The following is a 27032-nucleotide window of genomic DNA, read 5'->3' as shown; positions in this document are numbered from 1 at the left end:
TTACATGAGTAAAGTATTAGCTCTTTATGAGTATTTTATCCTGAATCATTTAATTTATGTTAAATACATAAATATTTATAACTAAAATTGAAAAAGTGTTATATTAATATTTTTATGGAAGAAAAAATGGTAGGTTTTGTATTTAACAAAAATTAAATATTTGAGAGTAAATACAAATCTATATTTGAGAATAAATATTTGTAATAAAGTAAATATTTGAAAGTAAAATACTCGTAAAGAGTTGGTACTTTAAATAAGTAATACGTATTTACCTATAAACTACGCTCGTTAAAGTTTATTAATTATTAATTAATTTGTAATACTTTGTCATTCATTGGACATGTAGCACAAAGGACAAATCAGGTACAAAATTCTAATTTGACTCTCTAAAACAATATTTTAATCATTTGGACTAAATTTGTAAAGGATTAGTAATCTCAGGGGAGGTCAGTGTAATTGTTCAAACCACAGGGGAGGTTAGTGTAAATGTCAGAAACCTCAGGGGAGGTTTCTGAAATTATCCCTTTGTTTTTTGCAACTTTGACCCATTAGATGGCTTTGATTCCAGAAGATTCTTAATAATTCCTGATGGATGAGGTGTCCCCTTGTACTAAGGAGCTTGGAAGGAAAGAAAAAGCAAGAAAAATGAGTGGAAATTGGATGAAATTTGCGGCTGCACTATTCCTGTACTATGGCTTCATCTTCTGTACGCACGCGTGCGAAGCAACCCCTTTTTTTAATCTGATTTTGATTTTTGATTTTGATTTTTCTGCCTTTCCTTTTATTTTCTTTCTAATGCCTTTCTGATTTTTTTGCAAAATAAATAAAAATCAAATAAGATAAAAATGAATTTTCTTTGAAAAAAATAAAAATAAAGATAGGGATAAGGAAAAATAAAAATTTCGGTGTTTACACAACTGTTAAAGAAGTGGGTATGAAAAGGTGTTACCAAACAAAGAAAAAATCTAAAATTTGTACCAGTAGATGAATAGAGTTTGACAAGAGAATCGCGTGGGTAAAATTTAGTCTCAATCGGGTTTCGAATCACCCTCCAATTAAGACCTTAAAATTGTTTCTCTCTCTTACTTCTCTCCCAAAATTTCTCTCTCTTCATTTCTCACCAAAACAAAGAAAAACAACGGCTGTTCTTTTTTTTCCTCAGTTGATGAATTCCTCAAGTTACAAGACTTGGTTTCCCTACTTGATTTGGTCAAAAATTGACCAAACTCATTAACATGTGGACTTGTTATGATTGGTTCACCAAATGGGCTAGACCTATAAGCCCAACAATCTCCTCCTCCATCTCATTTGGGAGGCTCCACCAAATTCACCAAATCTGTTTCTTGTCTGCAAAACGAGAGTTTCTTCTTAGGCAACACCTTGGTCAGCATATCTACACCATTGTCATTAGTGTGAATTTTTTCAAGTGTCAATAACCTGAAATCTAACACATCTCGAATCCAATGATACCTCACATCAATGTACTTGGATTGAGAGTGAAATGTAAAATTCTTACACAAATGGATGACACTCTGACTGTCACAGTGAAGACTGTGCTTCCCTTGCTTTATACCCAACTCCTAAAGGAATTTCTGCAGCCAAAAAGTTTCCTTACATGTTTTAGTGGTTGCAATATACTCTGTCTCCATACTGGAAAAGACGATATACTTCTGTAACTTACTTTGTCATGATACTGCTTCCCTTGTAAAAATCATCAAGTATTCAGATGTAAACTTCCTGTTATTGAGATCACCTGTCATATCTGCATTGGTGTACTCATCTAACATAGTTTTACCATTGCTGAAACACAAACACAATTTGGAAGTTTCCTTAAGATACCTGAGGATCCATTTGACAGCATTTCAATGCTTCTTATCATGATTAGAGAAATATCTACTGACTACCTCAATTACATGAGCTATATATGGCCTGGTACAAACCATAGCATGCATCAAACTACCAACCGCTAATGGATAAGAAATTTTTCTTATGTATTCTTTATCTTTCTCACTTGTAAGACACTGCTTAATGCTTAGATTGAAATGACTCGTAAGTGGAGCAGAGATTTCCTTAGCATTACTCATGTTAAATCTGTCATGCACCTCTCATTGTACTTTTTATGAAACAACCAAAGTTTTCCATTTTACTTGTCCCAATAGATTTTCATCCTAAGAATCTGTCTAACCAGATTCAAAATTTTCATTCAAAAGATTTACTTAACTCCTTTTTCAACCTGTCAATTTTCATGGCATCACAGCCAACAATCAACATGTTATCAGTATACAGCAAGAGAATAATAAAATCACCATTAGAAAAATTCTTTACACAGATATAATGATCAGATGTAGTCCTATGATACTCGTCGTCCGTCATGAAAGAGTCAAACTTCTTATACTACTGTCTTAGCGCATATTTCAATCCATACAAACTCTTTCTTAGACGGCATACAAGATTCTCTTTGCTATTGTCTTTGAACCCCTTCGATTGTCCATGTAAATTTTTTCTTCCAAGTCACCGTGTAGGAAGATTGTCTTTACATCAAGTTTCTCAATATCTAAATTTAAGTTGGTTGTAATACCAAGAACGATCCGAATTGATGATATTTTTACCATAGGAGAAAAAAATTTCATCAAAGTTTACACCTTTCTTCTGATTAAATCCCTTCACAACCAATCTTGACTCATACTTCGACCATGAACTGCACTCTTGAGTTTTCAACCTATAAATTCATTTATTTTCAAGTGCTCTCTTGTCCTTAGGCAGTTTTACTAAGTCATAGGTATGATTTTCAAGCAAACACATCATCTCTTTTTACATAGTTTGCAATCAATTTTCTTTCCTCTCACGCTGTAGAACCTTACTATAGGACTCCAATTCCCTTCCACCTGTCAGTGGCACATACTCATTAGGATTATATCCACTAAAAGAATTTCTTTCTCTGATAGATCTTCTAGACTCATCTTATGGTGATGGTGGAGTTGGTGGTGTCTCTTACTCAAGTTCATTAGTAGCAGTGTCATTACCATTAATATTCTCTTTGTGCTCTGTGTCAGCTCCTCCATGATCAAAATCACTGGTACTGAAACTGGATCTGAATTTGGATTTGAACTAACAGGACTGTCATCTGAGAATTTTGGGTTGTCACCTTATTTAATGTTCTCAATGGTTTGATCTTTAAGAAAGACAATATCTTTGCTCCTAATCACCTTTTTTTCAATAGGATCATATAGCCTATGACCAAAATCTTTATGTCCATAGTCCAAGAAAATACACCGTTTTGACCTCTCATCATTGAGAATATGAAAACTGTCCGATAACCAAAAACTCTCAAGTATTTAAAGGACACATCTTATTTTAGTCCATACTCTCTTTGGGATATCACTATCCAAACGAACTGATGGAGAAAGATTAATCAAATCAACTACAGTTCTCATTGTCTCACTCCAAAAGAATTTTGACAATTTAGCATTAGAGAGTATACATCTGACCTACTTAGTGATGGATCTATTTATTCTCTATGCAACTCCATTTTCTTGAGGAGTTTTTGATACTGTTTTTTCTAGTCTGATCCCATGAGACTTGCAGTAGTTTTCAAATAGTCCCTTGTATTCACCACCATCATAAACATGAACATACTTTAATTGCTTGGCAATCTCCCTCTCAACTTTGCTATAAAAATCTTTAAACATGTCCAAAACCTGATCTTTAGATATTGAAACAAAACATCAAACTTTTCTACTAAAGTCATTAATAAAAGTTATAAAATAAACAGTACTACCAAGAGACCTATCTTTCATATAGCAAATATCAGTGTGCACCAACTATAACAAATTAAATTTCTTAGATAGAGAAAAAATTTTAAAATACAACTCTGTTTTGTTTCCCATAAATACAGTCAACACAAGATATAAATATATTACCTTTGATTTCAAGTAGGAACTGCTTGCGAACAAGTGTTTGAATTCTTTTTTTACTTGTGTGCGCAAATCGCTTATGCCAAAGGTCAATAGAGAAATCATGAGTAACATTCACTTCTCTCTTCCCCAACTTAGTCTGCATCAAGTAGAGGATACTCTGCTTCTTTTCTCTAACAACAATGCGATTTTTTTTTCTAAGTTTTCATTTGCCTCTACCTTGTGAGTTATGGTAACTCTCATCATCAAGTTTTTCTGTAGAAACAAGATTAAGGTGAAAGTCAGAAACATGTCAAGCATTTCTCAAGATCCATTGGCAACTGGTATCTGTGTCCAAATATATGTCTTTTATACCAACAAATTTGCACGGGACCTCATTTCTCAATCTAACATAGTCGAAGTCTCCTTCAGTGTAGGTTGAGAAGAAATAATTGTGAGGAATAACATGATAGGATGCACTCGAATCAACTACCCAATTACTGTCATAACAGATAATATTCACATGACCATCATCATAGAACATAAACATATCATCATGAGTTGTCACAACTGTTGTAGTCTCTTCATCAACTTTTTCCTTCGCCTTGCCTTTGCTCTTTTGCTCAGTTTGTTCCCGTTTTAAAATTTTACACTCGTTCATATAATGTCCCTTCTTTTTACAATAAAAACATACATTATTTTTTTATGACTCATTCCTGCCTCTGGATTTATCATTTGTTTTGTAGGATCCTCTGCTTTTACTTCTCTCCCTTCTTTTTTTCTTTTCTGTCACCAAGGCCTGGAATTCATTCACAATTCCTTATTCCTTCATCCTGAGTTCTTCATTCGTTACAGTTTCTTTTGCTATATCCATGGTCAACACATCATTCAGAGTGGAATTACTAATAGAAATCACCATTGTCTTACAGCTATCTAGCAGTAAACTGAACAATAGTAAAACCTGCACCTCATCATCCAATTTCAAGTTCAATGTAGTTGCTTGATTTATCAATCCCTAAAAATTACTGAGATATTCAGTCATATCTGCTCCATTTTTGTATCTCATTCGAGTAATTTGTTTTAGACAAGAGGCTTTATTTAAATCGGTCTTTTGTCGTATATATTTTCTAACTTTTTTCGCAGTACATTAGCTCTAATTTCATTAGCAAAGTGTTGAAAAATACTCTGACCAATCCACTTTCTAATATTACCAACAATTTTTATGTACATAACAGCTCATTTTTCATCACTCATATTACTTGGTCTACCTTTATCCTCTAGAACAGATTCAAACAAATCTCTACAATACGGGTAATCTTTCATTCTAAACTTTCAAATCAAATAATTAGTTGCATTCAATTTTATTATACAACTGCTATCCGAATCATTCATTTTAACTAGCACAAATGAACAGCCCAACTTGACTGCTCTGATACCACTTTATTGGAAAAGAAATACCGGTGTAAGTACACAATATCAGAGTTAACTCAAGATAAATTACTTTTTTTTTTCAAATACTAGGTAAAATAGGAATAAATCAAATTACCAAACAACGATGCCAACAGTAATAATAAAATGCAAAAAAATAAAAAGCGCAGGATACCAAGATTTTTAACAAGAAAAACTCAAATTGAAAAAAATCACGCAACCTAGTCCAGTCACTATCACAATAATGAAAATACATTAGTCTACCCAAAATATTTGTATGACAACAATATCACCAATATCAATTAAGCGAAATTACTACAAAATTACCCCCAAAAATTATAACTGTCAAAGAAGTAGGTATGCAAGAGTGTTACCAAACGAAAAGAAAATCCAAAATCTGAACTAGTATATGAATAGAGTTTGACGAGAGAATCGTGGGGGTAAAATTTCATCTCAATCGGGGTTCAAATTACCCTCTAATCAAGACCTTAAAGTTGTTTCTCTCTAGTTTCTCTCCCCAAATTTCTATCTCTTTGTTTCTCACCAAAACAAAGAAAAATGATGGGTGCTCTTTTTTTCCTCGGTTGATGAATTCCTCAAGTCAAAAAACTTGGTTTTCCTACTTGATTTGGTCAAAAATTGACCAAACTCGTTAACATGTGAACTTGTTATGATTAGTCCACCAAATGGGCTGGACCCACAAACCCCACAAGTGAACAAATAAATAGCCATAAAAAAGCAATACTAGTTTGTAACCATATCACATGCATAATTAAGGGTAAGTATTTGTTAAAATAATTTTACTTCAGTTTTTTTTTCTTTTGAAAAAATATACTTGGATGTGGTTTTTTTTTTTTTTTTAAATTTAGGTCAACATTTGTAAGTAATAGAAAATGAAAACTTAGGTCAATTATACATTATCATTTCCCAACATCAATCTACCTAACTTCGAATCCTTCTAGCATATCTTTATTCTTGTAAATGTGCTTACAAACTTCTAATCATTCTCACAAATTCAAAAGTGTTTGCTCATTGCATGGATTAAAAGTTGCGAATCATAGTTAACATTTTTGGGTGGCATTTGTTTTTGTTATAGCTTGGACTCCTAGCAAGACTAATCATTCTTCGTCATTATAGTTCAAAGGTATTGTCCATGATTAACAATAAAAGTAATTTTGTAAAAAGTAAGGGCAAATGGCCAATTTAGTCCCTAAGCTTTTTTTCCAGTCAATTTCATCCCTTACTATTATTTTTATCCAATTTGATCCCTAAACTTATATTGCGGTTCTGATGAAGGATCTTAGTGGCGGCACCACCACATAAATTCTATTGGGCTCACAATCAAGCCACCAAGAAGGGTATTTTGGGGACCTTGGCGTTTGGGCTGTAACAAAAATTAACCGATAGATAAAACTTTTAAGCAATACCCAAACCGAAAACAAAAACTTTTCTTGGACAAAAACTAGAGCTTTAGTTGATGAGGCATAAGAACTTGAAGGATGGAGTTGTAGGTGATGAAATGCACAAAAGAAGCAATTATGAGGAAGGGGAGTCAAGCAAATTGAGTAGGTTGAAGCACTTAAATCTTGTTTCTTTTATTATGTTAATAGCTTAATCATGGTCAATATGGGTTTGTCCTATTTCAAATAGTACGTATTTTCCTAGAACAGTAAAATTGAGTCAAATGATGGTGGAAATTTTTTTTGTCGTTTTTTGTGTAAACGGGTTTATGTGGTCCCTAACCCTTAAATTTAATTTGTGATGTTGCTTTCATGTTGTGAAAAAGGTATACAATGATATGCAAAACCATGTGTTTATAAATTAACAAATTGTAGATGTAAATTATTTTAATTTATTTGAAAATTAAATAAGTGATGACCCAGATGTGTTTAATCTATATATCTACTATGGTGGGGCATACTTCGAAGAACCAAAACAAAAATATTTTGGTGGTAGCATAGGGCTTTTTAAGTTTGACCACGAAAATAAACATAGCTACTGTGAGAGATTTTGGCCATTTACTTGGATGTCATGTAGATGCCAAATATAGGTATAGAATCCTTACTGAAGATGGAAGTTTGAGACTTAGACAAATAGATGTTGAAGAGGATGTCATAGACATGGCTAGTATAGGCAAACAAATTGGGAAAGTTGAACTTTATGTTGTCCATGACTTTCATATTAGATCCATGGATCCTAGATCAAACTACTCAACTGTCGAAAGTGAAGTTGAGAATGAAAATGAAAATTTGTTGAATGTGGACATCACATTTGATGACTTCCTTGGGAATGAAGAACTTCCAGTTCATATGACTAAAGAAGAAATGAAAAGGGTAAATTGAGAGGCCTTGAAATCGAAGAAGATGATGGTGTTGAGGCTGAAAATAAGGCAAAATCAGAGTCAACTGATAATGGTGAAAGCTTTCATGATAGTGGCTATGATTTTAGTAATGATGAGGATGACATAATATTCAAGAATTGTACTACTACTATTGACAGGACAATTGATGGTGAGATTAGCATAGATGATTCTGGTTTTGAAGGGAAAATTGCTATACCAAATGTTAAAAGAGAAGAAGGGAAATGTACAAGCACATAGGCAACAACAAACAAAAGTACAAGAAAGTTTTGCTGCTAACTTTGACTTTAATATTTATGATGGGGACCAAATTCCATGAACACAAAGGAGTTAAATAGTTGTCATGATTCCTTGAATGAAGACACTTCAAAAAGTAAGACAAAATATATGAGGTTCACGCCAAAATCGGACATAAAGGAACCTAAATTTTTGTTGGTTTACTGTTTGACACAAGGATGTTGTTTCAGAGTGTAGTTGAATTTTATTTTGTGAAGTGAGGCAAGAAGCATAGTTGGAAGAAGAATGATAAAGGAAGGATCATAGCAAAATGCAAGAATCAGAAATGCTAGTGGTTTGCTTATGCTGCAAAAGAACTAGATTATGATGCATTGGTGATTAGAACTATAGGACCAGAACATCAATGTGACAGAACTTTCTATCACAAACATGGAAACTCAGGATTCTTGGCCATACATTACATGGAGTTCTTGCACATGAATAGGAAAGTTACATTTGGTGCATTTAAAGACAAGGTGCACGAGGAGCTGAGTGTTAATATCACAAAAAACCAGGAGTACAAGACATTTGCAAAAGCCAAAATTTTGATTCAAGGAAAGTATAAGCACAATACACAAGAATTAGGAATATTGTGAGGAATTGTTTAATTCAAATCCAGGCTCTGCAGTGCATGTTGAGACAAAGGGCCTATTTGGAACTTGAGTTTTTAGGGAGTTTGTTTAATACTTTACTGTAGTGCACTGTAGAAGTTTTTAAAAAAATTTTGTAGAAGTTTTTGTAAGGTGAAAAATTTTTTTGTAGAAATTTTTGTAAGGTGAAAAATTTTGTAGAAGTTTTTATAAGATGAAAAACTTTTTTTCCTTTTCTTTTTTTTCTTTCTTTTTCTCTTTCTCTTTCTCTTTCTTTTTCTTTCTTTCCTTTTTCTTTTCTTTCCTCTCTTCTTCTTCTTCTTCTTCCTTACCTCTTCCCCTTTCCCGTTACCTCCCAGCAGCAACTCCTTTTCCCCTTTCCCCTGCCCCCCGCCCACTGCCCTTCCCCGTCACCCCTCTGCCCTCTCTTTCCCCCACCACCCGTCTGCCCTCCCTTTCCCTCTTCCCCCGCCCACTGCCCACCCCCCACCCCCCGCCCACTGCCCTTCCCCGTCACCCCTCTGCCCTCCCTTTCCCCCACCACCCCTCTGCCCTCCCTTTCCCCCTTCCCCCGCCCCCTCCCACTGCCCTTCCCCGTCACCCCTCTGCCCTCCCTTTCCCCCACCACCCCACCACCCCTCTGCCCTTCCTTTCCCCTTCTCCTCCCCTCCGCCCTCCCCCTGCAGCCCAGCCGCATCAGACGCTCTGGCAGCCTAGGCTCAGTCTTTCCTTTGCTCCACAGCGCACCAGACGCAACCCAAGCTCGCGACCCAGATTATTTGCACGTGCGGAGTGGGGGACGAAACGGCGGTGGTGGTCGGCACCAACGATGGTGGTGGGTTGGGATGGGGGAGGAAGAAGGAAAAAAGGGAAGGGAATTTTTTATGGTGTGTTTTGGGTATGTTGAAGTGTGTAGGTAAAAAATTTTGAGAAGTTTTTTGGGATTCCTGTAGCAAAAGTTGTTAAAAAACTAGTAGGTAAAAAACTTGTCCAAAAAACTGGCTTCCAAACAGGCCCAAAAGTTGATGAGAATAATGGAAAGGAAAAATTCCATTGGTTGTACATTTGTTTTGCAACCTTGAAAAGAGGTTTTAAATAAGGCAGTGACATATACACGTAGAAAGTGGGAGCTGACTAGTTTACCGTGCTCATATGTTGTAGGCTGCATTGCACTGACTAGAGCTGAGCAAAAAAGTCTAATGCATCCATGTTATTTTAGGGATGCTTATCTAAAAGCTTATTAGCCAGTTATTGGTCCAATTAATGGACCTAATAATTGGAAAAGATCTAACAAGGTTCCTATGTGTGCACCAACGAAACTGAAGCTTTCTGGTAGGTCTAAAAATGCAAGAAGTAGAAAGCCAGATGAGTCAAGGCCTAATTTCAAAAGGGGTATAGAATTGTCTAAGAAGGGTATCACATAGATGACTTGCTCCAAGCATCATCAAAATGGTCACACTAAAAGAAGATGTCAACTGAACAATCAAGGAGATGATAGCAGTGAAAGAAGACCACTTATAGGTGTGAAAAATGTAAGGTGCTTGGTCACAATGCCAGAACTTGTCCAATGGTTGCTGGAGAAAGTGAAAATGCTCAGGGAGTTTCTAGTATGGTTTTAACTCACTTCTTTAGGATTGCACATTACTTGTTACCTCATCTACTACTAACTTGGATGTTTTTGCAGATCCTAATGTGATTGGAAACACTAGCATACCACAAGAAAATGAGATAGTGCAAGAATCTGTCAAATGTATGTTTAGATTGCTTATTTTGTAATCTTAGTGCAATAAAGCCTATTTCTTTCTTTTCTCGTACTGGTACTAATGTTCTTGTTGTTTATTTGGTTATTGAATGAAATGCAAGTTGCTGAAGTGTCTGAACCTCTCAAACCTAAGGCTAAAAGCAAGTCTCAACGAGCCGGAAAAAGGTATGTTCAGCATTGGTTTAAAAATTAAAAGGAATGTCCGAACTTGACTTGTGTTTGAAAATCTTTTGAAAGAAACTAATCGAGTTTGGTTTGAAATTTCAGATGTATGTTCATGAAAAGTTTGGCTTGGCTTGTTAAAGTATCGAGTTCAAGCACATATAATCAAAGATTGGCTTGGCTTGAAATTTTAATTTGATATAGAGTTTTTCACCCTAATTTGTTACTTTTTCCCTTAATTTTTGCTCTCTAATATTCAAGAAATCTATTATGATGAATTAGGAATGTGATTAAAATCAATTATATTTATTCAAGAGACAAGAGTATTATATTCTTGCTATTTTAGAAGATAAGCAATACAGTGGAAGGAAATGAATGGACCTAAAGAAGAAAACTATAGGTATATTTTTATACAATTTACTTGCTTGTTCTTGAACATGTCAATTTGGACAACATAAAAATCATGATTGGGTCATTAATATTTTCGAATTTGAAATCATGTTCGGATTTAGATTGATACCTAAACAATCAAAGCTTGAACGAGCTTGATTCGGGACAAATTCAAGCTGAATACCAAGCTTCTTGGTTCGATTTACAACCCTACTCAAACCTGTTTCTCCTACTTTTGTCCAATTTTTGTATGGGTCATTAGTTGTGGAATCCTTCCAATTCAGCCAACAATAACAAAATACATTGAAATTGTCACCAAAAACTTGCTTAACTATACTTCGAACTCATAACTATTACAAATACTAAACAATCCAAATCCAAAACTTATCATTACCTAGATGAAAGGTTAGGAATTACTTCATTTTAAAAGTATGGCATTACAACTTCCAGAACATATGAACCATAAAGTTTTATACAGTGTCCAAAACTAGTGCAACATCTTCAATTCTAGCAAACCTTGCTTGTGGCTTTGCTTGCCTTCAAGTATAACAAGAACTAAAATGCAGCAACGACACAAGCCAAAAACAATATTGTCACTTTTGCATTCAACTTGTTGATTTCAATCTTCAATTCTGCATTTTCTCTCTCAACACTTCTCAAGTTCCTCAAAATTGCGTCCATTATATTCTTCATTTTTTGGGGTATGGATAGATCATACCACAAAAAACATTTGTGGACACCATGTTTCTGCATTCACTACCATTTCATAGTCACAATTCAACCAATATTTTAACAAATCCTAAACTTAGCACACACAAAATAATTACCCCATAATTTCTGCATCCACGAAACCTTCTTGATGGGTTTGCCTCCATACATGCAATCACAATTCCACATTGTTCAAAACAGTGGCATCACACAATTTTGTCTCCATTGTAGTATTCCTCATTTCCTTCATAAATCAAGCTTCCTCTTTTTGAACCATTTAAGACGACGAGTGACGACGATGTTTGAAACTCAATCGCTAGTTGAGCTTGAACATGCTTTGTCTCAACTCCTCAAATGCATTTAATTGCAGTCATTTTTGTACAGAGGTTTGAAAAAATTGGGCAGATCTCCCTTTTTTGGGTGGAATTAGGTTTTTTCATCGGTTTACTTCTTTTTGTTACCGCCCCAACACTGAAGTCCCCAAAATACCCTTCTTGGTTGCTCGATTAAAAGCCCTACCAAATTTATGCAACGGTGCCACCACTGAGATCCTTGATTGGAACCACAATATAAGTTTGGGGATTAAATTGGCTAAAAATAATAGTAGGGACAAAATCAATGGAGTAAAAAAGTTAAGAGACTAAATTGGCCATTTTCCCAAAAAGTAATTGTGGTATAAAAAGGCCTGCTGAGCATTATACAAGCAAACAAGTTAGTATTTTTCTCTGTCAGCAAAATAGAAAATTGAAATAAGGACTTGCATAAACTAGATCCATACAGCAGTAGGAAAAAATCAAGATGGCATGAGTTTTAGCGACGTGAGTGAGGGATCACTTTAGAATATGTGGACAAATTCATGCTATCACTAACAAATTCCACGCATACCTATGTTCCATCAATCATTTCTAAACAAGAGAAATATTATATAATTCGTACAGATTTGCTGTTCTCATGAACATTGTTTAATTTCCCGTATCGGTACAAGTTACTGATCAACAGTTCAAGATCAAAGATATTGCACAGCAAAATTGCTCATAAAACAAAAATGAAGTCCAAGAAGTAACAATTGGAGCATGGAAGTTCGTTTCCCAATAAAGACATCAAAAATTTGGCAAGCAAAATTACTTGAGAATAACATCAGTGTCGACAAAAACATTGATTCCTTTTATCCTTTTTAACTTTAAGATCTTATACTCAACTAATATACAAGCATTTAAATGACGGTTATTAAGGGGATCAGAACCAAAAAAGTGGGATACTGCATAATGCTAACTTTGGTCACTTTGAGATATCGTTGAACCTTTATCCTGACTGCAGGGCCTGTAACCCAATGCGGATGACCATTAGTATCACCATTTGCTCTCAGATATATCACGTTCTTTTCTTCAGAAGATGGTTTGTACGCAACCAACCTTGTGTCATACAGCATAAGACAATCGCATCCCCAGCTCCACAACAGATTAGCCCTGCCTTTCATTTGCTGTTTTCAAATTCTATAAAACCTGCATCTCATATACCAGAAAACAGTTAATAAAAAATGAGCACCCATATTCCATAGGCAGTAAAATTAACATGTCGAGCAGTAAAATGAGGGGAAAAAATCCCACTAAATGTCTCAATTCATAAGACTCAAAGAGCATTCTCTTGCAGATTAATATGATGGCATGTGAAAATAATCCAGCTTAGTAGTAACTACAAGCAACTAATAAACCATAGCTTTAGTTCCTAACCATACTTTGTTCATAAGCCCATGTCATAGACATACCTTCCTCTGAAAACATGATCTGATCACCCAAGACTTATGTGTAAGAACAAGTGACAAAAAAATGCAATATAAATCACACTGACAGCAAAAAATAAAAAAAAAATTTCAAACTAGTACACACCACACAAAAAAAAGGCTTCTTCTAAATTTAATCAGGAAAAAGCAGCAAAGTGAGAAAATAAATAACATCCAAAACAGCTTTGCAAAATATAAAAACCTGCAAAGACAACAAGAACCAGATATGAAGGATCAGCAATAAGGTTTGATCGTTGCAGTAAAATCAATAGCAGCTCAACAGAATGTAAGCATCAAGGTAAAAGCACATGATGTAGGGCAAAGTCTACGTTATTTTCAATTCTAGAATGCAACCCTTGCCTTTTTGTACACCAATATTACTTCAAGCAATGGCTTAATATTGCTTTCAAAGAGGTTGCGAATGTTACATTGCAACAACTTGTACAAAACAGGGGCCCTCTTCTCTCTTCTCTTCCCCCAACTTTTACCATCACTGCTGTCAGTTCATCCTACTCATACCTTTTACTTATGTCATTGCTTCCCACATCATTACAGAGGAGTACTGTATATTAAAGAAAAAGGAGATAAAAAGTCAAACCGAAGAGGATCTAATCCAATTTGTTTATTTATCATGGAAAAGACTTAAATGTGTATATATTGCATTCAAAGTTCTGCATCCTTGTTCTTACCAAAAGCTCATGCTCTTTGGTCTAAATAGCTCATGCTGTTCCAGAGGGGTTTTGGCTCCCCTCCAGTGGAGAATAGCGAGCTCTACTTCACCCGTCTTATATGTAGAGGCCACTTAATTGTCTACTCCACCTTAGCCTCTTAGCTTGAGTGAAACAACACTTGACAGGCTCTGTTTCATGTACTCTGTAGTTGTATGACTCCACTAGTGTTGGTTCTAGTGTTCAGAAATTACTTAAAAATCAAAAGCTAAAGGAAAAAAAATTGTAGTGCAACAAAATGCAGATATGATAAAATGCAGATATGATATGGTATACTCAGAAGAATAGCAACCTTAAGTATTAATTACTCACCCTCTTTTTACTCACTCCAAGCTAAAGATTGACTGAAAACTGATTGCACAAATATAAGTAATTATAACAAGCATTCATATGTAACCACAACTATCCATGGGACCTCAAAGTTCAAATCGAAAGCAAGACAATGGTCTAAAAAGTTTTTACACTTGTAAATTGGCTGCTTGGTTCCATTAAGAAATTGAAATGAAAGTAATAATTTTATCCTACTTACACGAAAACCCTCCAAATTATAAAAGTCTGAAACTTTTCTGTAATTTCAAAATCACAAACTATATTTTCAGATGTAGTTTCATTTCATGTTTCCAATAAATTCAAACATTACATGCAAGCCAAAGGACCAAAACCCATTGAAAAAGAAGAAAAAGGCCTGTACAAGTTACCTCTAAAGTGATATGCCACATAGAGGTTCTCCATGAAAGGATAAACAAGAAGCCTCTCAGAAGAAGTGTTAGCAATCCAATTAACAGCAGCAGATTTCTGTAAACTGCAACACTTGTCAATTGAACTTTCTGAGGGACTGTGGCTTCTTCACCAGGACTTGAGATCTTTTAGGAATTCCACAAAATACGACCAACATAACTCCTCCAAGGCCCAGTTCAAAAGTGAACTCAAATAATGTTAGCTCTAGCAAATTAAAGTTTAGGGGCCAAACACTAGCACGATCAACAAGTTGGAACTAAAGTGAAGGTCCTCTATCTCCCGCATCCTTGAACTTCAAGCTGTCTGGATCAATCTTCAGCATCGACATAAGTAGAGAAGGATTGTTCTGTTTTCCAGCAGATGAATCAAGTAAAATGGAAAAAGTAGTTGAATCCATCAAGAAACCTCTTTCAACCATTTCTTCATGATAGACTATTACGTCATCAAAATGGCCTCCTTTAAGGAGTTCCTGCAGAATTACATTGTACATAACACTATCTGCCTGGCAACCACTCTCTTCCATTTTCTCCAATAGCTCTTTAGCTTCGGTGATGAAACTTTCTGAAAGCAGGCCAGCAACCATTATGGTGTATGTTATGACATCAGGGTCCAATCCTTTGTGGGAGAGCTTAATGAAAAGATCTCGAGCACTATCGAGCCTCCTGCTTTTGTACAACCCATCAAGGATGATATTGTACACTCTTATACAAAGATCTATTCCGTCTGCTTCCATTGTGTGGAATAATTGCAATGCTTCGTCGACATGTCTAGCCTTGCATAATCCATCCAACACCACACAGTAAGTGTAAAAATCAGGCTTCATGCCAGCAGCTTGCATCTCATCAAAAAATTTTCGTGCACTAAGGTACCTTCCTGCACTAAATAACCCCTGCAGAACAGTGTTATAAACAACGATATCAGGAGTTAAACCTTTATGTCGAATCTCTCGGAAGAGATTCATGGCTGCTTCCACATTCTTGTTCTTGAAATAGGCATTTAGTAGAATAGCGTAGCTACGGAAAGTAGGAGTAAGGCTGCCAGCAACCATTGTATCAAAAACTCTCTTTGCTTCATCTATTCGGCGCTGTAAACAGTATCCATCCATTAAGGGATTGTAGATGACAGGGTCGGGATTCTGACCTTGTTGAATCATGACACCTACTACCTGTTCAGCATCTTCTATATGTCCTTCCTTGCACAGTGCATTTACCACTATACTAAAAGTATAGACATCTGGAACAATTTTATAATCCTTCATCTCAGAGAAGAGCTCTTTAACCTCCTTCCATTTGCTTAAATTGCACAAACCCTGAATCAAAGAATTGTAAGTGACAACATTTGGGGGTATGCTCTTTTCAATCATCTCCTGGAAGAGGGCAAGAGCTTCATCGACCATTTTTTCCTTGCACAAGCTGTCAATGATAGTGTTGTACACAACTGTATTAGGTTTAGAAAATCTTCGTCCTTTTTCCATTGCTCTGAGAAAGTCAATGGCAGTTTGAGTGTTTCCCACCTTACACAGGCCATCTATTACAACCCCGAACATAACTTCATTGGGCTCGCAAACTTTGTCATATATTATTTTTTTGAACAATTCTTGTGCCTGAGGAACCTTCTGTTCTCGAAAAAGTCCCTTAAGTAAAGTGCTAAAGATGACTACATCGGGCAGAAGACCACGCTTGAAGAAGCCACCCAATATGGAAAACCCCAAATCCACTCGGCCCACGAGACAGTAACAATTAGTCACAACACTGAGGGTGTAGTCATCAACTAGAATGCCCTTGACGCACATGTCTCTAAACAGGTAAATAACGGAACAATAATGCTTAGTCGTCTTAACAATACGGTTCAGCAGTTGATTGAAATGAATAACAGAAGGCAGAGGCCTCATTCGGACCATCTGCTGGTATAAGCGCAGAGCATCATCAATGCTGTTGATATTACTAATATAATTCCTCAACCCTGATTGAAATTTCAGAGCTTTTCCAGAAGACGATCTAAATTCACTGCTACTGGTAGAATAAAAGGCTAATTGGGGTTTAGGGTTTGGGAATGCAGAGAGAAATGAAGCAAGAGCAGTACAACTAACTGTAGCAGCAGTACCTAACGAAGCAGCTGCTGCCTGAGACTGAGCGATGGAAACAATCATCGCAGAAGAAGCTCTTCTTCTCTTCATCATCATCATCATCGTCTTCTGGTCTGAAATGAATTAATTACTGGGAATTTTCATGCAAAATCTGAAGCTGGGTTGTTGAATTGTATTTTTAGAGCCAGAGGTAACTCCAGGCAAATGCATTTTTTTCGCTTTCTCAATTTCGAAGTCGTCACTGTGTCGGACATTCAAGCCCAATCAAATACCCGGCAAAAGCCAAACCAAAATTTTTTTTCTAAAAGGGATAATTTCAGAAACCTCCACTTAATACCCTAATGGTTTAAAAAAAAAAAAGGGTAAATTACATTTACCTCCCTTGAGGTTTGACCAAATAACGAATCGATCCCTAAGATTTGGACAAATAACAGTCTACCCCTTTGAATAACCAAACATTTAACAATTGCCCACCTGCTGTTAAGAGACGTTAGTGATCCTACTTGACATCAGGAAAAAGAAAAGGGTTAATTACATTTACCTCCCTTGAAGTTTGACCAAATAACGAATCGAACTCTGAGATTTGGACGAATACGTTATTTTAATTTTTGTAAATTTGTTTAAATATGAAAAATTGGTTAAATAGCACATTAAATACAAAACCTGCCAGTTTCCCATAAAGAGCTGGTACGTTATGGATAATTTTTTTTTTTTTTTTACTTTCACATATTTAATTTATGTTAAATACAAAACATACTAGTTTTTCTTTGGGCGCTATTTAACCAATTTTTTCCATAAAAAGCTGGTATATTTCCCATAAAGAATTGGTATAAAATATACTACAAAACCTGTCAGTTTTCCATAAAGAGTTGGTATGTTATGCGCTATTTAACCAATTTTTCATATTTAAGACTCAAAATTTCAAATACGTTATTTTAATTTTCGTAAATTTCAAATACGTTATTTTAAAAAGCACAACTTTCAAATACGTTATTTTAATTTTCGTAAATTTGTTTAAATATGAAAAATTGGTTAAATAGCACATTAAATACAAAACCTGTCAGTTTTTCATAAAGAACTGGTATGTTATGGGCAATTTCTTTTTTTTTTAACTTTCACATATTTAATTTATGTTAAATACAAAACATACTAGTTTTTCTTTGGGCGCTATTTAATCAATTTTTCTCATAAAGAGTTGATATATTTCCCATAAAGAGCTGGTAAAAAATATACTACAAAACCTGCCAGTTTTCCATAAAGAGTTGGTATGTTATGCGCTATTTAACCAATTTTTCATATTTAAGACTCAAAATTTCAAATATACATTATTTTAATTTTCATAAATTTCAAATATGTTATTTTAAAAAGCGCAACTTTCAAATACGTTATTTTAATTTTCGTAAATTTGTTTAAATATGAAAAATTGGTTAAATAGCGCATTAAATACAAAACTTGCCAGTTTTTCATAAAGAGCTGGTATGTTATGGGTAATTTCTTTTTTCTTTTTTTTTTTAACTTTCACATATTTAATTTATGTTAAATACAAAACATACTAGTTTTCCTTTGGGCGCTATTTAACCAATTTATTTTGATGTTTTTGCTCGTTAAACTTGGTGAAAAATGGGGAAGTCTTTTTCTTCTCTCTTTTTGTACAGATAAAGGTAGGCAAGTCAAAGGTGATTGGGATGTGAATGATAAAGAATTATAATTCCAATATTATATATATATTTTTAATGAAAAGGGTATTTTCGAAACTATAATTAATCTTGATGATAGTTGGATACAATAAAGGCAATTTCATCATTCCAAGTTTTCTTTTTCCTGATGTCAAGTAGAATCACTAAATAGCGCATTTTTTGTATTTAACATAAATTAAATATGTGAAAGTTAAAAAAAAAAAAAGAAATTACCCATAACACACCAGCTCTTTATGAGAAACTGGCAGGTTTTGTATTTAATGCGCTATTTAACCAATTTTTCATATTTAAACAAATTTACGAAAATTTAAATAACGTATTTGAAAGTTGCGCTTTTTAAAATAACGTATTTGAAATTTACGAAAATTAAAATAACGTATTTGGAATTTACGAAAATTAAAATAACGTATTTGAAATTTTGAGTCTTAAATATGAAAAATTGGTTAAATAGCGCATAACATACCAACTCTTTATGAAAAACTGGCAGGTTTTGTAATATATTTTGTACCAGCTCTTTATGGGAAAAATTGGTTAAATAGCGCTTAAAGAAAAACTAGTATGTTTTGTATTTAACATAAATTAAATATGTGAAAGTTAAAAAAAAAAAAGAAATTGCCCATAACATACCAGTTCTTTATGGGAAACTGGCAGGTTTTGTATTTAATGCGCTATTTAACCAATTTTTCATATTTAAACAAATTTATGAAAATTAAAATAACGTATTTGTCCAAATCTCAGGGATCAATTCGTTATTTGGTCAAACTTCAAGGGAGGTAAATGTAATTAACACTTTTCTTTTTCTTGATGTCAAGTATAATCACTAACGTCTCTTAACAGCAGGTGGGTAATTATTAAATGTCTGGTTATTCAAAGGGGTGGACTGTTATTTGTCCAAATCTCAGGGATCGATTCGTTATTTGGTCAAACCTCAAGGGAGGTAAATGTAACTAACCCAAAAAAAATTCCCTCTTACCTCCCCTTGATTGATATGTTTTGTAGCATTGTCCTCTCTTGTACTTTAAAAAATTCAGAGCAGAGGAGAGATAACAATTTACCTTCATTTCTAACATTGTCACCCCTTGTGTGAATTTTAGTTATTCATTTAGGGGTTCTCAGCAAAGTAATATCGATAATTTACCACACATTTTGTCTTATCAATCTAATATGATAAGGGAAGTAAGAGAGATTTTTGAAATTATAGAAGTACTAAGGGATATTAAATCAAACCTTAGGAATGGTTTGTGAAATTATCCCTTATTTAATTGCTATCTTGTAAAGGCGAGAGGGATGCATGTAGTTATCGAACTCGATATTACTGAATCATAGTTGGTTATGATGATATTGTTGTTATTAATATAAGAAATGCCACCCTATGTTCTTATTGATTTGAAAAAATTACTATGATTTACCGTTTGATATTATAGTGCAAATAATAATGAGAGTTTGCATAGTTAAGATGAAAATATGAAATTATGGTGATGAATTTTGTATTAATTATTGCGCTTTAACTTTTCTACTTTTATTAGTTTTTTTATTTCAACGGTAATTTTGAGTTGCATTGTAACTGTTGTAAAACTAATAAAATAAAATACTATAATAGGAATTGAAATATTAGGGAAATGAGTAGAGAAATGGAGAGTGGTTTTCTTATATCCCAATCAATACAAAAAGTCATCCCAAAGGGTGTCAATGTACCTCTATATATAGGTACTACAAGATTAAAGGTACATCAATCCTATTAAACACCCACTACTACAAGAATATGAAGAAACCTATGCAACGATTTTTCCACTACATGAATAGATTTATGGATTATAACTTGTATACATAATATAGCCATAAATCATGAATTAATCCTCTTGAGAATACAAAGAGACATCCATATTTGAATTAAATCAAATATCAAGTTCAATCATGTATTTGGAAGCACTCACCAAAGATTTAGTGCTTGTCAAAATCACGCTTAGGTGTAACTCCTTCGTTGGAGTCCAAATCTGCGATAAAACATCGTTTAAGAATTTTGAAATTAACTAAGGTTCGAAACTTAAGCGTTTCGTTTAACGAAAATCAAGTAACTAAAATTCATTTGGGTAATATTCATATTACTTATCACACCCTAGAAAACTCATGTTCGCTCTTTTAGTGTTGGTAAGGAAGCGATTAAAATTTTGGAATTCTCATTTAAGTCAAAAAGATGAAGAAAACGTATTTCTATTGGTCGCTACTTTCATGTTTCCAAGGGTACGAGTTTCGGCCAAATTCCAGCTTATATACCTCTATGAAAGAAGACTCTAATACCCTAGACAATTCAAGTTCAATTCGACCTCAAATTTTCGCTCAATTCGCGAGTACTCGCGCCTAACTCTCGAGTGAAAATTTGGGCGGCATGCCCTTTGTATTTAGCTATTTTCCAGCCATTTATGCCTTCATTATTTTCTTCAATTCAGCCCAACTTCACACATAAACAATCTTAACACAATAGCCCTTTAACTAGACTCAATGTCATCCAATTGCAAGACAATTCTAGCAATGCAACTATAAAAATCAAAGTTGGAAACCAATTTTCAAGACAAATGGCTAAACAGCAGGTTTGGCATCTTTTGGCGTTTTGGTCACAACTGAAGTTACGTTTATCGGATTGGGGTACACTTTATGACATTTCGAAACTAAGACAGAGAGCTACATTTCTTATGAAGACATCACCACCTAGTTCATGCATTTTAAATGTCAAATTGTGAAATCTCAGAGAAAACAGAAAACTGTCCGTGAAATAGGGCATTTGGCAGTCAAGTGTATTTTAGTTATTTCACATACTACAGTACTCCGATTGAGCTGAATTTTTATAGACTGATAGTCAACTCCATTCCCTACAACTTTCATGTTTTGACCTAGACCTGATTTGGCCTCTAACATGAACGAACATACAGGTCAGTAACATGGCAGATTCATCACTAATGCTGAAAATTTGATGATTCAATGCTTAAAAATAACATTCATGTCTTGAATCACTACCCCAAGTCCTTATCCAATCTCATCAACATCATATACTATATAAACAACAATAAACCAACTGAAAATTTCAAGCCCTAACTGAAAATTATAAGCTAATAAGCCAAACCATGAAATTTTCCATACAATCCATCACAATCAAGCCATGTTTTACTTAAATTGCAAAATAAGTAAGAAACAAGAGAGGTTTCTAGTATAATACCTCAAAACCCCCAAAATAAGTTGTGATATAAGGACTTTTTTCCTCCCAAAAGTTCCAGCAAACTCACCTCCAAGCTTTCCCAAAGATTTATCGGATTGGAGTCAAGTTTCACTTTACTTTTTCTCAAGATTCAAGCAAGGTTGTTATGGTGGAAATGGAGTTTTCTCTCCTCTCTTTTCCCTCTCCAAACTCACGGCTAAGATTGTGAAAAAAGTGCAGGAATTTTGGTCCAAAACAAAGTTAAGAAGATAGGAAATTTGTTGGTCAAACTTGGTTGGCCAACACTTGTCAAGCCACCATTGGTCCTCTTGTTTTTTTTTTTCTTCCTTTTCTTTTAGTAAAAAATGGTGGCTGTTTTATAGGATATTTTAGGGGTGATTAGCTGAAATAAAAGCAAGGTGATTAAGGTAATAAAGTAGTGTTCAAGTAGATATTCAATCGGTAATAACCGGTGTACGTCGGTTCAAGCCTATTTTCCTTAACTCGCACGTACTTGTGTTTTTACTTATAGTTCACTAACTTATTATTATCACTTCTAATCACACACTTTTTTCTTATCTAAAACTCACTCTTAATCACCAAATTTAATACACACACCTCACCAAGTGATCACACGGCCAAAATACGCGAAAATTCTAATTTACCCGAACTATAAAACTAAGGGTAAAACCTTTAAATCTCTTATTCATTACAACTATTGAGGGAGTAAATGAGTCAAAATAAAAGGAAATTTTAAGAAAATATGAGCGAATTTTCCAGTCGAATTTTCCAGTCGTCACATTATCTGTCTCTTCTCATCCTGATTTCATCATTCTCATTGTTACTTCTTTTCTTGTAAAGATTGTTTCGTGTGAACGAGATTCTTTTCTTGAAATTATGCATAACAAAGATTAATATCTACCATTAATCTTAGCTAAGGCTAATTAATAGTAGAGAGCAACACGTTTAATTTAGCATCTAAGAAATATCCGCAAAATTATTCTTAGTAAATTAAGAAAACTTTAAGAAGTCGTTTAAATGAATAATTGTTAGATTAGTATACGGATGTACATTTCTTGCAGAGAATGAATATTTGTGTATCAGATTTTAGTCATGATTTACCTAAAAAGGTCAAAAAATGATAATAAAAAAAAGCCCCGTATAAGAGTTCCAGATTAGAAAATATTTTTACAAAATTGATTAAAGGAATATAAAAATTTATGAATTATTCCATTCTAAATCTAACAATCAAAATTTTACAAATACTTTTAGTATCTCAAAAGTGTTATATTTTGGATTAATATGATCATGTGCAGGTGATGCAATTTTTGACTTATTTCTTGTTATGCCCAAAGTACCCTTTTGTCTAATAATCAAAGTTGTTTCATTTCTGTTATAATACTAATAATATAAATGAAATGTTACCAACCGATTCAAAAATGTTAGTAATTAAAATGAAAACTGAAACCTTACCAACTAATTCAATAATGTTAGGAATCAAGATGAAATTTTTCCACTTAAAATTATGTCCGGTTATTTCTTGTACTTAAAACCTCTTGCTCAAAGCAATGGTAAAATATTAAATAGCCACAATTTTAAGGTAGTTGAATATCAATGTCAAAATATACATGCTCTTATGACAACTAAAAACATGCTATTAGAGTAGGATTAATCAACGCTGAGTTAATTCGTATTTTGTACATTAAATAGTTAATCTAAACTTCCGAAATAATAGCTTGAATGAAAAATAAAGACTTGAAAAATCTTGGCTTGCACAAAATAGAGACTAGGATTAATTTAGAAATGCTTTTATTAAGAAATTGATCCATGATTGCAAATAAAGTACTTGTCTGAGATCGTGGTCTAGTCAAAATTCCTAGAGCAAAAGAGTAAAAAAGAGAACTCGGTGAATATCACTAGAAAAAAGGGTCTCCGCATTCATGATTAATGAGGCAACCTATAGGAAAAAAAAAAAAAAAAAAGGTCGCCGTGTTACTGATCAATGCGGCAACAATTACCTGACAATTAAAAAAAAAACATATTTCACAGTCGTCACGTGTGGCGACCATGAAATTTTCTGAAAAATATCCTTTTAAAACAAGAAAAAGAAATGAAAAGTATACTTTGTTGTCGCAGTAATTTTCAAAATGCAGCGATTCTAAGTGGAGGAAACAGCTCTGCACAATACCAAAATTGAGATTTTTTTTTGAATTTAACAATATTTCTAAAAAGTCGCGACTATATGGTTTCATAATTGAGTTGGTAATTTCAATGGCTGCCTTTAGAGTTCATTGCAAATGCGTTACAATAATTACCTGTCATTAACATTGTAAAGTATTTGTTAGCAATGCACTTTTAGGGTTTTAAAAAGGAAACAACATACGCGTTTAGGGTGTAAAGAGGAAAAGATGGGGCAAAAGAGGATTCTTTATTTTGCCCAAACAAGAAGAATATGCAATGAACACATCAGCTCACAATTGTGGCCAACGAGGTGGATTAATCTTATAAAGTATGATTATATTTATAGTAACATATTGGCATTCTTTTCCCGATAATTTTGAAACATTCAATACTTGAATAATGTAAAATATGATTGATTTCAGACTAACTTACAAATGTTCTTTCTTTGGCATATTCATTCAGTTTAAAGTACTCAATACCGAAATCAACATTATGTATATAGAACAGTATACATTGAAAACCACCCTACTCAGTGACCGAATAATATACTTATGCACTAGACGATTACAAATTTATTGTCAGGCTTAAGAAACAACTTGAATTGAAAATTTTATTAACTTTTATATACCACCTTCTTGTATGCCATCAGCTAATTTTGTAGAAATTTTTTTTGACAACTACCATGCAAACAGAGCCTAAAATATAGGGATAATTTTAGAAACCTCTATTTCACTAGTCTCCCTCCAAGTTTCGAAAATTACACTAACCTCTCTTGAGGTTAATTATCTTGTAACATTTAAACCCAATCAATACTAAAAATAATGTAATTTCATCATTGCCTCTTATCTGCTACATTATTTAATTAATTTAATAGCATCCCACACATTAAAGAAAAATATTAAAATTTGTTGTTTATCATTAGGAATCAAGTTGCATATAACATCAAAAAATAGTATATTATTTTATATTTTTCATTTAATACAAGATCCAAATTACTCTTTTTAGTTATATACCCATTGTCAACTATGATCAACAACAAATAATCAAAAAATTTGTAACCAAAATATTATAGAGAACAAATTTAATATCATAAATATTCTTGTCAACACATTAAAGTTAGCTGCTATGATTTTTATGATATTAAAGTTCGTTCTTTGTAATATTTTGATTACAGATTTTTTTATTATTTGTTATTGATCATGTTTGACAATGGATTTATAACTGAAAAAAGCAATTTGAATCTTACATTAAATAAAACATATTTAATGATATATTATTTTTGATGCCATATTTGACTTAATCTTTGATAATAAACAACATTTTTTAGTATTTTCTTTAATGTATGGGTTAGTATTAGATTAATTAAACAATTTAATAGATGAGGGGCAATGGCATAATAATATTATTTTCTCTCTTCTAATATCATTTTTTAATTATTAGTTAGATCTAGATGTTACAAGATAATAAATCTCAAGAAAGGTTAATATAATTTTTAAAACTTGGAGGAAGCCTTCTGAAATAGTCAGAAACCTTAGGGGAGGTTTCTGAAATTATCCCGAAATGTATATAGCAATTTGACTGATGATACTATGAATAAAATAGGAGTATATTACACGGCATACACTTTCTGTGTCACTTTAAGTTGCAACTATTATAGCTTTTTCAAAGTTATTCTCAAAATTAACTATATTAAGCTTTCTTCTTTTTTCAGGGCTTTTTTTTTTAATTCAAATTAAAAGAACTTTTAACAGCATAGCTAGTTTCTTATTCATAAAGCAAACACATAGAATGTGCAAAAATCATTATAAGAATAATTGTCATGCGAAACTATTATCTTCGGAAGATTATGTTGACTGAAACGACTTTTAGTTTGAAAGTAGCAAACAAATGCATGATATTTCCAAAACCAAACGTAAGATTTCTCGACAATTTAAAAAAATGTTCAAAAAGCATGTTTGATGAAGTAACCTAAAATATTATAAAATCATGTCGGTATCCATTTGGTAGCATGGTACTAACACTTTGCTCTGGTGGCGGAGTCAAAAAAAATTTTCAGTAGGGGCAAAAACAATATTACAATTTTTTACCTACTATTTTTTTTAGTTTTTTAAGCAAAAAAAAAATTCACTAATAGGTACAAATGATGCATATATTCCATGAAAAACATAAAGAGACAAACTCAATAATTTTATTTCAAAAAACAAACTAAACCATTTACAATTGCTCACGATGAGTTTTCATATTTTGATAATGGTTTACAACTTTCTCTTTTTGAACTTCACGAAATATATTTTTCTCAATGAAAGTAACTAAATAATCACTCATCCAAGTGTCTCCCATTCTATTTCATAACCGATTAAAATATTAATCAAATTTAAAAAGAAATTAAAATCAATATGTAAGACACTAATCAAATTAAAATATTAAATAGACAATAAAATCTATCCAAGAACTATTTCACAAGTTAAAGTTATTTATTAAATGACTTATTTATTCATTACTGGATCCAATCATTAATCCCAACATATGAACCTAATCAAGTTAATTAGACAAAAGGATCCATACAAGAATAATTTGAAAGTTAAAATATATGTCAAATGGCCCTCTATTCATCATTACATTAACTCCAACATAAGAAACTAATCAATGCAAATAAAAAATAAATTATAAATCCATAAAAGCACCATTTCACAAGTTAAAATATTTATCAAATAATCCATTTACTAGTTATTACATTAACTAATTAGTTTTCAAATTTCTTTAGAATAGTAATAGCCTCATGTTCTAGAAATATATTTGCAAACAAATTCAAAATAATAATAATAATAAGTAATTGTTTAGAACTTGATTTTGATGATCTCCTAAAGTTGGTGAAAAGTTTAGAAAAGAGTTGCAACAATCAGTGGCGGACCCAGATGATTAACTAATTTTGGTGCAATCTCTGAATCAAATGAAGTGATCAAGAGGAAGAGCAGCTAGCTTGGTTGTGGAACGAAGAGTGGCTCTCAGTTGGGGTGGGGGAGGGGGGGAGGAAATGGGGGACAGGAGGAGGAAAAGAAAACTA

This window comes from Coffea arabica, chromosome 7e (assembly GCF_036785885.1).
Source record: "Coffea arabica cultivar ET-39 chromosome 7e, Coffea Arabica ET-39 HiFi, whole genome shotgun sequence".
Taxonomy (NCBI): domain Eukaryota; kingdom Viridiplantae; phylum Streptophyta; class Magnoliopsida; order Gentianales; family Rubiaceae; genus Coffea; species Coffea arabica.
The sequence above is the reverse complement of the archived record's forward strand: the minus strand, read 5'-3'. Positions refer to the sequence as shown.